A 12,214-nucleotide genomic window follows, 5' to 3' on the forward strand; every position below is an offset into this window, starting at 1 on the left:
GGAGAAGCAGAGGGACCAAAGGAGACAGAGAACTTGCCGCAGACTCCACACTGAGAGCAGAGCCCAACTCGGAGCTTGATCCCACAGCTCTGGGATCATGACCGCTGAAACCATGAGTCAGATGCTTAACCTACTGAGCCACCAATGCACCCCAAGCACTGTTAATGTTTTGATATAAATCTCTATATAAATCTATTTATATCCAGGGGCGCCTGGGTGGCCCAGTGGGTTAAGCCACTGCCTTCGGCTCAGGTCATGATCTCGGTCCTGGGATCAAGTCCCGCATCGGGCTATCTGCTCGGCAGGGAGCCTGCTTCCCTCTCTCTCTCTGCCTGCCTCTCCGTCTACTTATGATTTCTCTCTGTCAAATAAATAAATAAAATCTTTTAAAAAAATCTATTTATATCCAATGCAGTATATTTGTACCCAATACATACAGGTGTATGTATATTGCATTTTTGCATTTTCTTAGTTTTTTCCCCCTGTCATTGTTATTACTGCTTTTAACATTAAAAATCTCTCTCTTTTTTTTTAAATTTTATTTATGTGACAGAGAGAAATCACAAGTAGGCAGAGAGGCAGGCAGAGAGAGAGGAGGAAGCAGGCTCCCAGCGGAGCAGAGAGCCCGACATGGGGCTCGATCCCAGGACCCTGGGATCACGACCTGAGCCAAAGGCAGAGGCTTTAACCCACTGAGCCACCCAGGCACCCCGTTCTACTTGTTTCTTGCTGTAGTACACAGTTATACCTAAAGGCAGAATACCTGGGCTTGAATCACAGGTCTGCCTCTTACAAGACTTGAGATCTTGAGCAAATTACCTTTTCTGTGCCTCATTTTTAACTTCTGAAAAACTGCATTAATAATACACCTGGGTTGGTTAAAGCAGCCAGCTCTTGATTTCAGTTCAGGTCATGATCTCAGGGTCCTGGGATTGAGCCCTGTGTCTGGCTCTGCACTCAGCCAGAAGTCCGCCTGAAGCTCTCACTCTCTCTCCCTCTCCTTCTGCCCCTCCCCCTGCTTGCATACATACATGTGCACTCTCTCTCTCTCTAAATAAATAAGTAAATCTTCAAAATATATAATATACTTTCCTCGTGAAATTGGTTGTAAGGATTAAATGAATTTTAAGAATTTGGCATACAATTCATTATTTAAAGCTATATATATATTTTTTAAATATTTATTTTAGAGAGAGAACATGTGAATGGGGGGAGGGGCAGAGAGGGAGAGAAGCAGACTCCCCACTGAGCACAGCGCTGACTTGGGGTTCCAGGTGGGGTTCAGTCTCTCAACCCATGAGATCATGACAGAGTGGAAACCAAAAGTCAGACACTCAGACTGAGCCACCCAGGTGCCCCTAAAGCTATCTATTTGTAAAAAAAAGATTTTATTTACTTATTTGACAGAGAGAGAGATCACAAGTAGGCAGAGAGGCAGGCAGAGAGAGGGGGAAGTAGGCTCCCCGCTGAGCAGAGAGCCCGATGTGGGGCTCGATCCCAGGACCCGAGACCATAACCTGAGCTGAAGGCAGAGGCTTAATCCACTGAGCCACCCAGGTGCCCAAAGCTATCTATTTTTACTACTGCTATTAGTGAACAGGTATTACTTACCTAATATATTCCCCGTCCTTCTGAAGAGTGCTACCCTTCCTCCCACTTTAAGGCCTGATCTGGGCTTGTCCGCCAGGCATTGGCAATAGAATCCATACTCTGCTGTCTGATCCAAGTCCTTGAATGAGACCAGTCTTTTATGGAGACCTGAAGCTGCCTGCACTTGAAACCAAAAGAGTCCCAAATTACACAATTATTTGTCTAGTGCCAGCTCATTTTGTACCCACTACAAGTAGACACAATAAATGTAAAAAGCTGAGAATCAGATTCATCATTTTTACTATCTATTGATTCTGATAAATGACTTAAAGAAAAGAGAGGTTGCAATTAGAGGTCACAAGGAAGATTTCCATGGGCAGAATGCTTTTTTCTTAGATTATTTCTGATGTAAAAATAGCTCATTTATTTGGAGTGTTAGAGTTTATGCATAATTTTCATATTATTTGAGCTACTTATGGAACACAAAAGTAGACAAAGGGATTGCTACTTTACAGAGGTCACACAAGCAAACAAGTGGCAGGTGAGGCCCCACATCTAATTTTCAGTATGCTCTTTCCAATTGCCGAACTTTGCCAATGATGAAGAAAAGGTGCTAGATTTCAAGGGACACAACACTGTGATCTACTTATTCTGGATCTTAGTTGGTCTTCCTTTTCAGTGTTACCACTTTCTTGCAAGCTTTCATTTTTAACACCTCAGACTCTTCATATGGATGGATAGATTTTGTTTATGGCAAGAAAAATGCCACCATGTGCTCCCTCAGAAGAACTTTCCTGACAGGTATTTCGAGAGGAATTGTGAAACATTCTGGTAATTTGTGTAGAGCTGTTGGCATTTCTGCTTCACAAACTGGAGAGATTCATTTGGAAGTCTTGCAAATTACTCATCTTGGAGAAAGAGAAGTGCTACATTCCAAACTTATAGTTTTCAAAACAAGTGACTTCTTTACTTGCTAACTGATTTTTATGTCCCTACCTACCCTTGTTCCTTGGGGCAGATCATTGTGGTGGCCCCAGTTCTTTATTTACCTGCATCCACACCTTTTGCTGTTTGCAATTTCCCTCAGTAAAGAGACAAAGCCCTTTCCCCACCTGTATAAGTAGGTTTTGTGAATAATAAAATAAGGTAAAAATTGTACCAATTGGGACAGTAGGCCTCAAAACTTTGCATGTGTTTGCATGCTCTCCCTGTGCCTGGAATGCTGCTGTGAGAAAGACATCTGAACGAGCTGGATGGTCCTCAGAAGAGAATGAGAGATGCAAGGAGCAGAGCTCTTAGCTGCGGCCAGCCTAGAGCTCTCAACAGTCAGAACTCCAGACCTAAGCAACTACAGGTAACATCAGAAGGGCCACATGGCCATGCCCTCACTGACGCCAATGCGTAAGCCATAAATGCTACCTGCTAGCTATCTCTGAGTTTGCAGAATTAATGTGGCAATAGATGCAATACATGTTCTTAAACCAATTCATACATGTATGACTTTAACCCTAATCATAAATCCAATCTGTTCAGATCCACATACCCTATTTTCCCTAGAGTCCCAAGGACTATTTTACTTACTAGATCCAACACAAAAATACCTCAGACACTCTAACTCCCAGCTAGCTCAGAACAATTCTAGCTTAATCATCCCCTTATTATTTGTGGTGCAGAAATATTTTCTCCCTTTATCTATCTTCCTCTCTCACTTTATCTTTAGACTTGTGAGTCTAAGGGCCCAAATATCAAAGAGATCCACAGCCCCCTTAAACTCTCTTTGAACTCATCTATGCAATAAAGTTGTCAGATAAAATACATATTTTCAAATGAAACTTGAATTTCAGATAAACAGTGTATTAATTTTCAGTATAAGTATGTCCCAGGCAATATTTGGATTAGACTTACCCTAAAAAAATATTAAAGTTAAATTCAAAAATTTTTAAAGATTTGTCTGTTTTAAGAGGAAAGGGCAGAGAAAGAGAAAGAGAATCTCAGACTCCCTGTTGAGCACAGAGCCTGATGTGGGGCTTAATCCTAGGACCCTGATATCATTACCTGAGCCAAAATCAATGGTTGGATGCTTTAACCAACTGAGCAGAAATTCAAATTTAACTGGATGTCCTATATGTTTCTGTACTAAATCTGGCAACCCCACTGTTTCATAAAGATTTGGAAGGAGTAAATGGAAGCAAGAAGGAGTATGTACTTGTGGGGAAAAGAGAAAGAGCAGGCCAAGGCCCAGCAAGTCAAGAAACCAGGAAGTGGCATTATGGAAAAGAGTAGCCCAAACTTTGTTCTCTTGGATAGTTCACCATCTGAAGAACCCTCCTGTGATGAATGGGGAAAGGTTCACTGAAGAGTTCACAGTGAAGAAACCCCTTGGGTAACTTTTACTGGTGGGTTTTAGATACCTTCAAATCATCAGTAAATAATATACATAAGAAATTCTTCTATATCAGATAAAGGTCTAATATCCAAAATCTACAAAGAACTTATCAAATTCAACACCCAAAGAACAAATAATCCAATCAAGAAATGGGCAGAGGACATGAATAGACATTTATGCAAAGAAGACATCCAGATGGCCAACAGACACATGAAAAAGTGCTCAACATCACTCGGCATCAGGGAAATACAAATCAAAACCACAATGAGATACCACCTCACACCAGTCAGAATGGCTAAAAAATGACAGATGCTGGCGAGGACGTGGAGAAAGGGGAACCCTCCTACACTGTTGGTGGGAATGCAAACTGATGCAGCCACTCTGGAAAACAGCATGGAGGTTCTCAAAAAGTTGAAAATAGAGCTACCCTATGACCCAGCAATTGCATTACTGGGTATTTACCCTAAAGATAAATATGTAGTGATCCGAAGGGCCACATGCACCTGAATGTTTATGGCAGCAGTGTCCACAATAGCCAAACTATGGAGAGAACCTAGATGTCCATCAACAGATGAATGGGTAAAGAAGATGTGGTATGTATATATATATATAATGGAATAATATGCAGTCATCAAAAGAAACAATATCTTTTCCTTTTTCAATGACATGGATGGAACTGGAAGGTATTATGCTGAGCGAAATAAGTCAATCAGAGAAAGACCATTATCATATGATCTCCCCGATATGAAGAATTGGAGAGGCAATGTGGGATATTTGGGGAGTAGGGAAGGAAAAAATGAAACAGGATGGGATTGGGAGGGAGACAAACAATGAGAGACTTTTAATCGCACAAAACAAACTGAGGGTTGCTGTTGGGGGGAGGAGTAGGGAGAGGGTGGTTGGAGTATGGACAATGGGGAGGGTATGTGCTATGGTGAGTGCTGTGAAGTGTGTCAACCTGGCGATTCACAGACCTGTACCCCTGGGGCTAATAATACATTGTATGTTAATAAAAAATTAAAAAAATTCTTCTAATGTCCTCATTAACCTCAGCATTATTATTATGATAATTATTAGGACAATTGTTAAATCTAGGTGGGAGGTAAATGCATTATAATTATAGATGATTTTGACTTTTCCTGTATTTTTGAAATTATTAATAATAAAGTTGGAAAATGCATTATTGAGATACTCCTATTAGAGCAACCAGCTGCACTATATAATGTGGGGAGGGAGAGATTTAATTTTTGGTCATTGGTTTCCCTTTCACTAATTAAGAATTTTAGCGAAGTCAGGGGAGATGATGTAATGCAACCATTCATTTGACAAGAACAACTTGCTGTTAGCAAAGTTTCTTGAAAGGTTTGATGGTTAAGTGTTAACTAAAAAAACATACACTCCAAGATCTGATTGAAGATAGCATTATTTGTAGGAGGGAGGAGAGAAGTAAGGAAAATAAAATGTGTTAAGTATCATCTATGCACCACTAATCTGCTGGGTGATCTTTGAGGTAAGCATTGTCATCCCATTTTACTCACAAGCTTAGAACAGCTAAGGCATGCCCTCGCCTAGGGTGGTGCTAAGGTTAAAGACAGATATCTGACTCCAAGGCCCTAATTTTTTTCCACTATGCTCTGCTGCCTGTCTCCAGTCACAAATTTGTGCTTGAACAATCAATCATCACCAAGTTTTTGTGTTGCTGTTGTTGTTTTTCCTTCCCAACAAGGTATTTCTTATGGAGTATATCCCTAGCCTTTGTAACCTGCTCTCTAATGCCTGAAACTGGGAAAACTCACAATGAAGTGACCAGTGTTTCCACCATTTTGATACATGAAGGATGGCTGTAAATTTCTACTTGATGTTGTGACATGTCTCCACTAAATATGAATTGAGTACCTCATAGAACTGTGAGGGGTACTTTAGAAGAGAGTGGCCCTTGTCCTCAAGGAGTTCAGAATTTCAGAGAAGTGGCCCAGAGATAGAAATATGAAGTAATAGAATTCAAGTGCAGGAGATGTCCCAAAAGAACATCTGGTAGACAGAAGAGGCAGTGAAGGCTTTATTATGTAAAGAGGGATGGTGATCTAGACTTCCAAAGATGGACAGAAGTTGGTAATGTAAATACAGGAACAAAAGTGTTCAAGCTGAAAATGTGAGCAGAGACCCTGAAAGTGGTTATGTATATGGTGAGTCTTACTAATGGAACTTACATTATTCCAGAGTGGCAAGTTTGCTCATTTATTCAATGAGCATTTGTTGAATGCTCATTTTCTATCAGGCACTAGCAGAGTGATGAGGAAACAAAGATAACTAAGACAAAATTACAGTGCTCTAAGAATTATAAACCAGCTAGAGTTCATGAAACATGGTCATAAAAGAAAAGGGTGCTAGAAAATTATGTTGCCTATTTTTCTACTGGATCATATGTCCTTTTTTGGGGGGGGGATTTCTTTACATATTCTTGACACTAGCCATTTTTCATGCTATGTATTGCAAGTATCTTTTTCACGTTTGTAGCTTATTATTTCCTATTTTTCTTCTTCTCCTTCTAGAGGAAGGAGAAGGGTGGAGAGGGGCAGAAGGAGAGGGAGAAAGGGAATCTTAAGCAGGCTCCACACCCAGCATGGAGCCTCACTCGGGGCTCAATTTCCTGACCCTGAGATCATGTCTTGCGACAAAATCAATTGTCAGCCCCTTAACTGACTGAGCCACCAAGGTAGCCCGTTTCCTATTCTTTAAGTTGTGTGTGTGTGTGTGTGTTTAAAGATTTTATTTATTTATTTGACACAGAGAGAGAGATCACAAGTAGGCAGAGAGAGAGAGGGAAGCAGGCTCCCCGCTGAGCAGAGAGCTCAATGCCAGGCTTGATCCCAGGACCCTGAGATTATGACCTGAGCCAAAGGCAGAGGCTTAACCGACTGAACCACCCAGGTGCCCCTAAGTTGTGTTTTTAATGAAAAAAAATCTTATTAAAGTAATTGAGTAAATTATTATCTTTTTTTTATGGTCAGGATTTTTTTTTTTTTTTTTTTTGTATCATAGTTAAGAAATCCTTCCCTACCTTAAGGTCAGAAAAGGGTATTCATTGGAATTTTTTCTGTAAACAGTAAAGTTATTAAAGTCTGCATGCATTTAAAGTTAATTTTTTTAATATGGTGTGAGACAACAATCTAGTTTCTCTTTTGTCTTCTACATAAAGAGTTCATATTTTCAACTCTACTTGCTAAATAATCATGCCCTTCTCTGGGGACCTGACACATCATCTTTGCCATTTTTGAAGTTCCTTTAATTAATGAGTCTCCTTTGGAGCTCCTTTTCTCTCCTCTGTGGGTCAAGATGTGTATTCTTGCACCAATTCCTGAATATGGCTCTCTTCACTACCATAGCTTTGTAACGAGTCTTCATATACTGAAAAGAAGTCCCTCCTTTTTCTTCTCCCTCAGAAATGTCTTGGCCATTCTTTTTTTTTTTTTTTTCCTTTAAAGATTTTATTTATTTATTTGACAGACAGAGATCACAAGTAGGCAGAGGCAGGGAGAGAGAGAGACAGAGAGAGAGAGGAGGAAGCAGGCTCCGTGCAGAGCAGAGAGACCAATGCGGGGCTCGATCCCTGGACCCTGGGATCATGACCTGAGCCAAAGGCAGAGGCTTAACCCACTTAGCCACCCAGGTACCCCGTCTTGGCCATTCCTGACTCTTTGCTTTTCTATTTAAATTTTAGAATACACTTGTCAATTTCCACAATACATGAATGGGAATTTTATAGAAGAATTGATGTGTCTGGCTAATAAACATGAAAAACAGCTCAGCTTCATCAGTAATAGAGGGAATATACCTCAAAACCACAAGGAGGTAGCATTTGAAGCTACCAACAAAAATTCAGAAGTTTAACCATACTAAGTTTTGAAAGGATATGATCAACAGAGTATCTTCTATACTGCCATTTGGGAGTGTACATTGGTACAAACACTTTGGAAAATATGATGGAATTATGTAAATGTTTAATATTTGCATATATCCTTTTACCTCTCTAGATCCAGTGTCCGGCCTTCTCCACCCTGCTCTGTATTCTTAGAAGCTGACCTTTGCAGACATCGTCAGTGGGCTCTCCTGCATTCTGACTTCTCATGAATTCTGACTTCTCATTGGTTCAGCCAATGAGAGATCATGGCTTCTCATGAATTCTGACTTCTCATGAATTCTGACTTCTCATTGGTTCAGCCAATGAGAGATCATGGCTTCTCATGAATTCTGACTTCTCATTGGTTCAGCCAATGAGAGATCATGGCTTCTCATGAATTCTGACTTCTCATTGGCTCAGCCAATGAGAGATCATGGCAAAACACTGGAGAAAAGGGTAGAGAGTGAGGTCAGGGTTTTTTGTGAGATCAACTCCCTCTCTGCCAAGCTGTTGTTTCCTTGAAAAAAATTAAAGACCTCTGTTGGATAATCTTCTCCTACAGCTGCAGCTGCCCCCTTTAGGCTCAAATAATCACCCCCTCCCCAGTGCCTCTCCAGAGATAGAGATGGTTATGGCTCCCTGCCCTTGCTCCTCCTAGTGTGCTTCATCATCCTGTAACAGGTCTTTTCTTAAACTTTCCTCAATTACACAATTTGATCTTGTTCCTGCCAGGATCCTTATTGGTACACCTAAAACTCAACAATTTCACTCTCAGGCATACACCCAAGAGAGACTGGAGCAGGAATGCTTTCCAGGAAACATGTTCAAGAATGTCTGCAATACACTTTGCACACTTTGGTAATCAAAAAAAAAAAAAAAAAGTAACAACCCTAAAGCCAATTGTGATATATTTGTCCTATAAAGTATCATACAAAAGTGAAAATTAATTAACTGTAATTACATGCAATAATACAAATGTGTCTTAGTAACCAAATGTTAAGGAAAAAAAAAAAAAACAGAAGGTAGCCATAGAAGGCTATATATAGCATGATAACCTTTTTATAAAATTAAAGTTTATTTATATGTTTGTTTGTTTGGGCATGGAGCCCATCATGGGGCTTGAACTCACAATTCTGAGATCAAGACCAAAGCCGAGATCAAGAGCTACATGCCGAATGGACTGAGCCACGCAGGAGCCCCAAAGATTTATTATTTATATGTACATATATGTGGTAAAACTTTTGAAAAGTAAGGCATGAAAAACACCAAAATTAGAACAATGGTTACCTCTGAGAGGGAAGGAGAAGGGGTCAGGGGAGCAAAGAGCACATGGTAAATTATTGGCAATATTTTATTATTCTATGCTATGAATTCGACGGTGGACCCTGGGTTAAAATTAATTAATAAAGTGGTTAAATAGAAACAAATGTATACTTACTTACTTTTTAAAAATGAGTAGCAGGTTTAGAAAATCTGGAATTCCAGGCTAAGATTTAAAGTTCATTCTCTGGGCAGAAAAATGACATAATTATACATTTAAGTTAACCTGCCAGAAGTGGACAAAAGCAGAAGTCCACAAGTTAAGGATCCTTTGCCAAAACTCAAGTGTGAACTGAGAGTTCTGGCCCTAGAGTTACGGCTCGGGCATGGGAAGAGAACAGGGAGGAAAAGAGAGGCAGGGCTAAGAACCGATAGTATGTTTGATGGAAACACAGAGGCAGAAACAGGAGAGGGCTAAAATATGGGCCAAGAGTGAATAACCCAGGATAGATTTTTTTTTTTAAGATTTTATTTATTTATCTGACAGAGATCACAAGTAGGCAGAGAGGCAGGCAGAGAGAGAGGAGGAAGCAGGCTCCCTGCTGAGCAGAGAGGGCCCGATCCCAGGACCCCGGGACCGTGACGGGAGCCAAAAGCAGAGGCTTTAACCCACTGAGCCATTCAGGCACCCCAGGATAGATTTTTTCTAAAACAGAATCTTTAAACTTTAAATATTGTCTTTTAAGGAGATATGAAGAATCTTAAACCATTTGATATTGCCTCTGTAGTAGCTAAATGAATACTGAACTCCTCCCTGTGTTCGGCTCTTCTCCATTCTATTTACTGGAAACTGAGCCCAAGAGCAAAGCTGTGGCACTCCAAATCGCTGCTCGGTTTGAGGTCCCTCTGCAAGACGAGTTACATCTATCCATCTGATAGAGAATATCCGAGTTTCTTTGTTTCCTTTTTTGTATAGTTGTTTCTAGAAAAGTGGGACAAGTATCATTAAATGACATAAAAAGATATCCTGGCTAAAAAGGTTAAAGAAACCCTATTCCAAATAATAGTGTAAGTTATCACCGTTTGAATGTCAGTCATTTTAAATTCAGAATACTTTGATAACCAACATTTCCCTTAAATATCTAAATGGCCCCTGATCTTTTGCATTCAATAAAAATAACAAATCTTATTAGTGAATTCGATCCTGTGGGTTGAGTTGTTAATCCCAGTACTCTATTTATACAATTATTTTTCAAGTTTATTTCCTATTTTTATCTTGTCCTTCAACTGCAGGACAGTTCAGGGTTACCTATTTTTAGTGCAGTCAAGCACCACACCGCGAAATCGCTTTAACACTTCACTCCATAACCCGGGCCGTCCTGGACTACACCTCCCGGCATTGTAGGCCGCCTGAACTTTTGTTATCTGTGTCTTCCACTTAAGAGGGTGAGTCCAAAGTTTCCTATTCACCTATCCTAAGGAATATCCATGTTGTTGCAAGAAGGAGAAAAAAAAAAAAAAAGGCAATAAAATATTTTGACCACCCCTGTATCTTGGAACAAACCATCCCTGTATCTTGTGTCAGAAATAAAACTGGTCATGAATACAAATGTTGAAGGTAACGTGAATAATTTTTAATAACTCTGGGGCTTTGGGGTTACTCCTTGCCCAGTCTTGATTTGGGGGAATCCTAATTAGTGAGAATCGTGTTGTTTTATTTTTTAAGAAAAGAAAATCAGAGAAATAAGCTTGACTTCTTGAAGATGCTTTGACAGCTTTCTTTTCTTTTTAAAATCCTTGTCTAGATGAGCTGTCTGAGGAACAAGCTGACATTCATTTAAATAGGAATTTAAAATCTGCCTCAAACATCTTTTGATATCTGAGTAGGGGCCAAAATGCCACGTGCGTTTAAGGGATATCTGGCTAATAGTTTTGGAGATCATCCAAGTCAGCTCACTTCTAGAAGGCTGAGCAGAGGGATGAGAAGAAGAAGAAGAAGAAAAGAATATGTAATTCTGTTATGGTGTCGTGGAGTGAGCGCGCAGTGGTTGGGTGAATGGGAATATATGTTTCCTCCTCCTCCATCAGGCTGTCAATGCCATCTGTTGCAGAATGTGAGGAACAACTAAGTTCCTCTTCAACAAACACTGGCAGTTGGTCTTTTCATTTCTTCCCAGAAGTACTTGTCTTGATCAGCATGAAGGTCTCTGGAGTATCACGAAGAGTTTTGCTTTAAGGAATGTTGCAACATGAAATTAGGAATGCTCTCTTAAAACTCTAAGTGGTCATAAAGAAATGAGAAGAATAATAGGAAAATACATTATTTCAAGGGTATCTGTTCAACACAATGTTCCTGATGTAAAATTCTGATGTAAAAAACTTGAAAGGGTATGATTTACCCTAGAAATATCAAAGATGTTGAGACTCAGTCACCAGGGTGTGGAATATCAAAGTGAAGTGTGGTTTTACTTGGTTGCAATAGAAGAAAATGAAACATGAATGCTTGTTTAGAGAAATGTTACATCTGTGTTCTATTATTCACACTATATTGTCCTTAGCACTTAATGTAAGTGTAAAGTTATAAAGTTGTTCAATTAGTTATTTAATGACTATTTCCCTCCTAACCTTTCTCTCCATGAGAACAGAGCTAATCTATTTATATAAATCCTTCCTCTGTAGTCTACAACGCAGAATATTACCAACAGCAGCTATCATTAGAGAGCCTTTCCCTATGCTCTTCTAAATGCTTTATCGATATTAGTCACTTAACCTATAACAAAATGTATTGCTTATTACATCCATCTTACAAATGAGGAAACTAAGGAACAAATTCTCCAAGATCACATATCTAATAAATAGAAAACCAGAACACGAACCTCGGTACTCTGAGTCCAGAATCCCCGTTCTTCCATACTGCCCATTGTATTAAGCATGAGATACAAATATTTATTGAAAGAATGAATGAGAAATTCAGTAAACTACTTTTTTTTTTTGGTTGCCTAAGTGAGAAATAAATCGTTTTATATTTTCTTGTACTCTCTCATTAGAAATATTGATCCATCTCCCTACAAGTGTTG

The 12,214-nt window shown here is 39.6% G+C and overlaps 1 long non-coding RNA gene across 6 annotated transcripts in view; it reads right to left on the reverse strand.

Moving 5' to 3' along the window:
* LOC131827154 (uncharacterized) overlaps positions 1-12,214 on the reverse strand; it is a 65,493-nt gene that overhangs the window by 13,200 nt on the left and 40,079 nt on the right. For 5 of the 6 annotated variants that reach the window (XR_009351915.1, XR_009351913.1, XR_009351912.1 and 2 more), the window contains one exon: positions 1,612-1,773. This is a non-coding gene — a long non-coding RNA (uncharacterized LOC131827154). The remainder of the gene's footprint in view (positions 1-1,611; positions 1,774-12,214) is intronic. The other variant, XR_009351914.1, reaches the window with a different exon arrangement.

Source organism: Mustela lutreola, chromosome 3, assembly GCF_030435805.1.
Source record: "Mustela lutreola isolate mMusLut2 chromosome 3, mMusLut2.pri, whole genome shotgun sequence".
NCBI lineage: Eukaryota > Metazoa > Chordata > Mammalia > Carnivora > Mustelidae > Mustela > Mustela lutreola.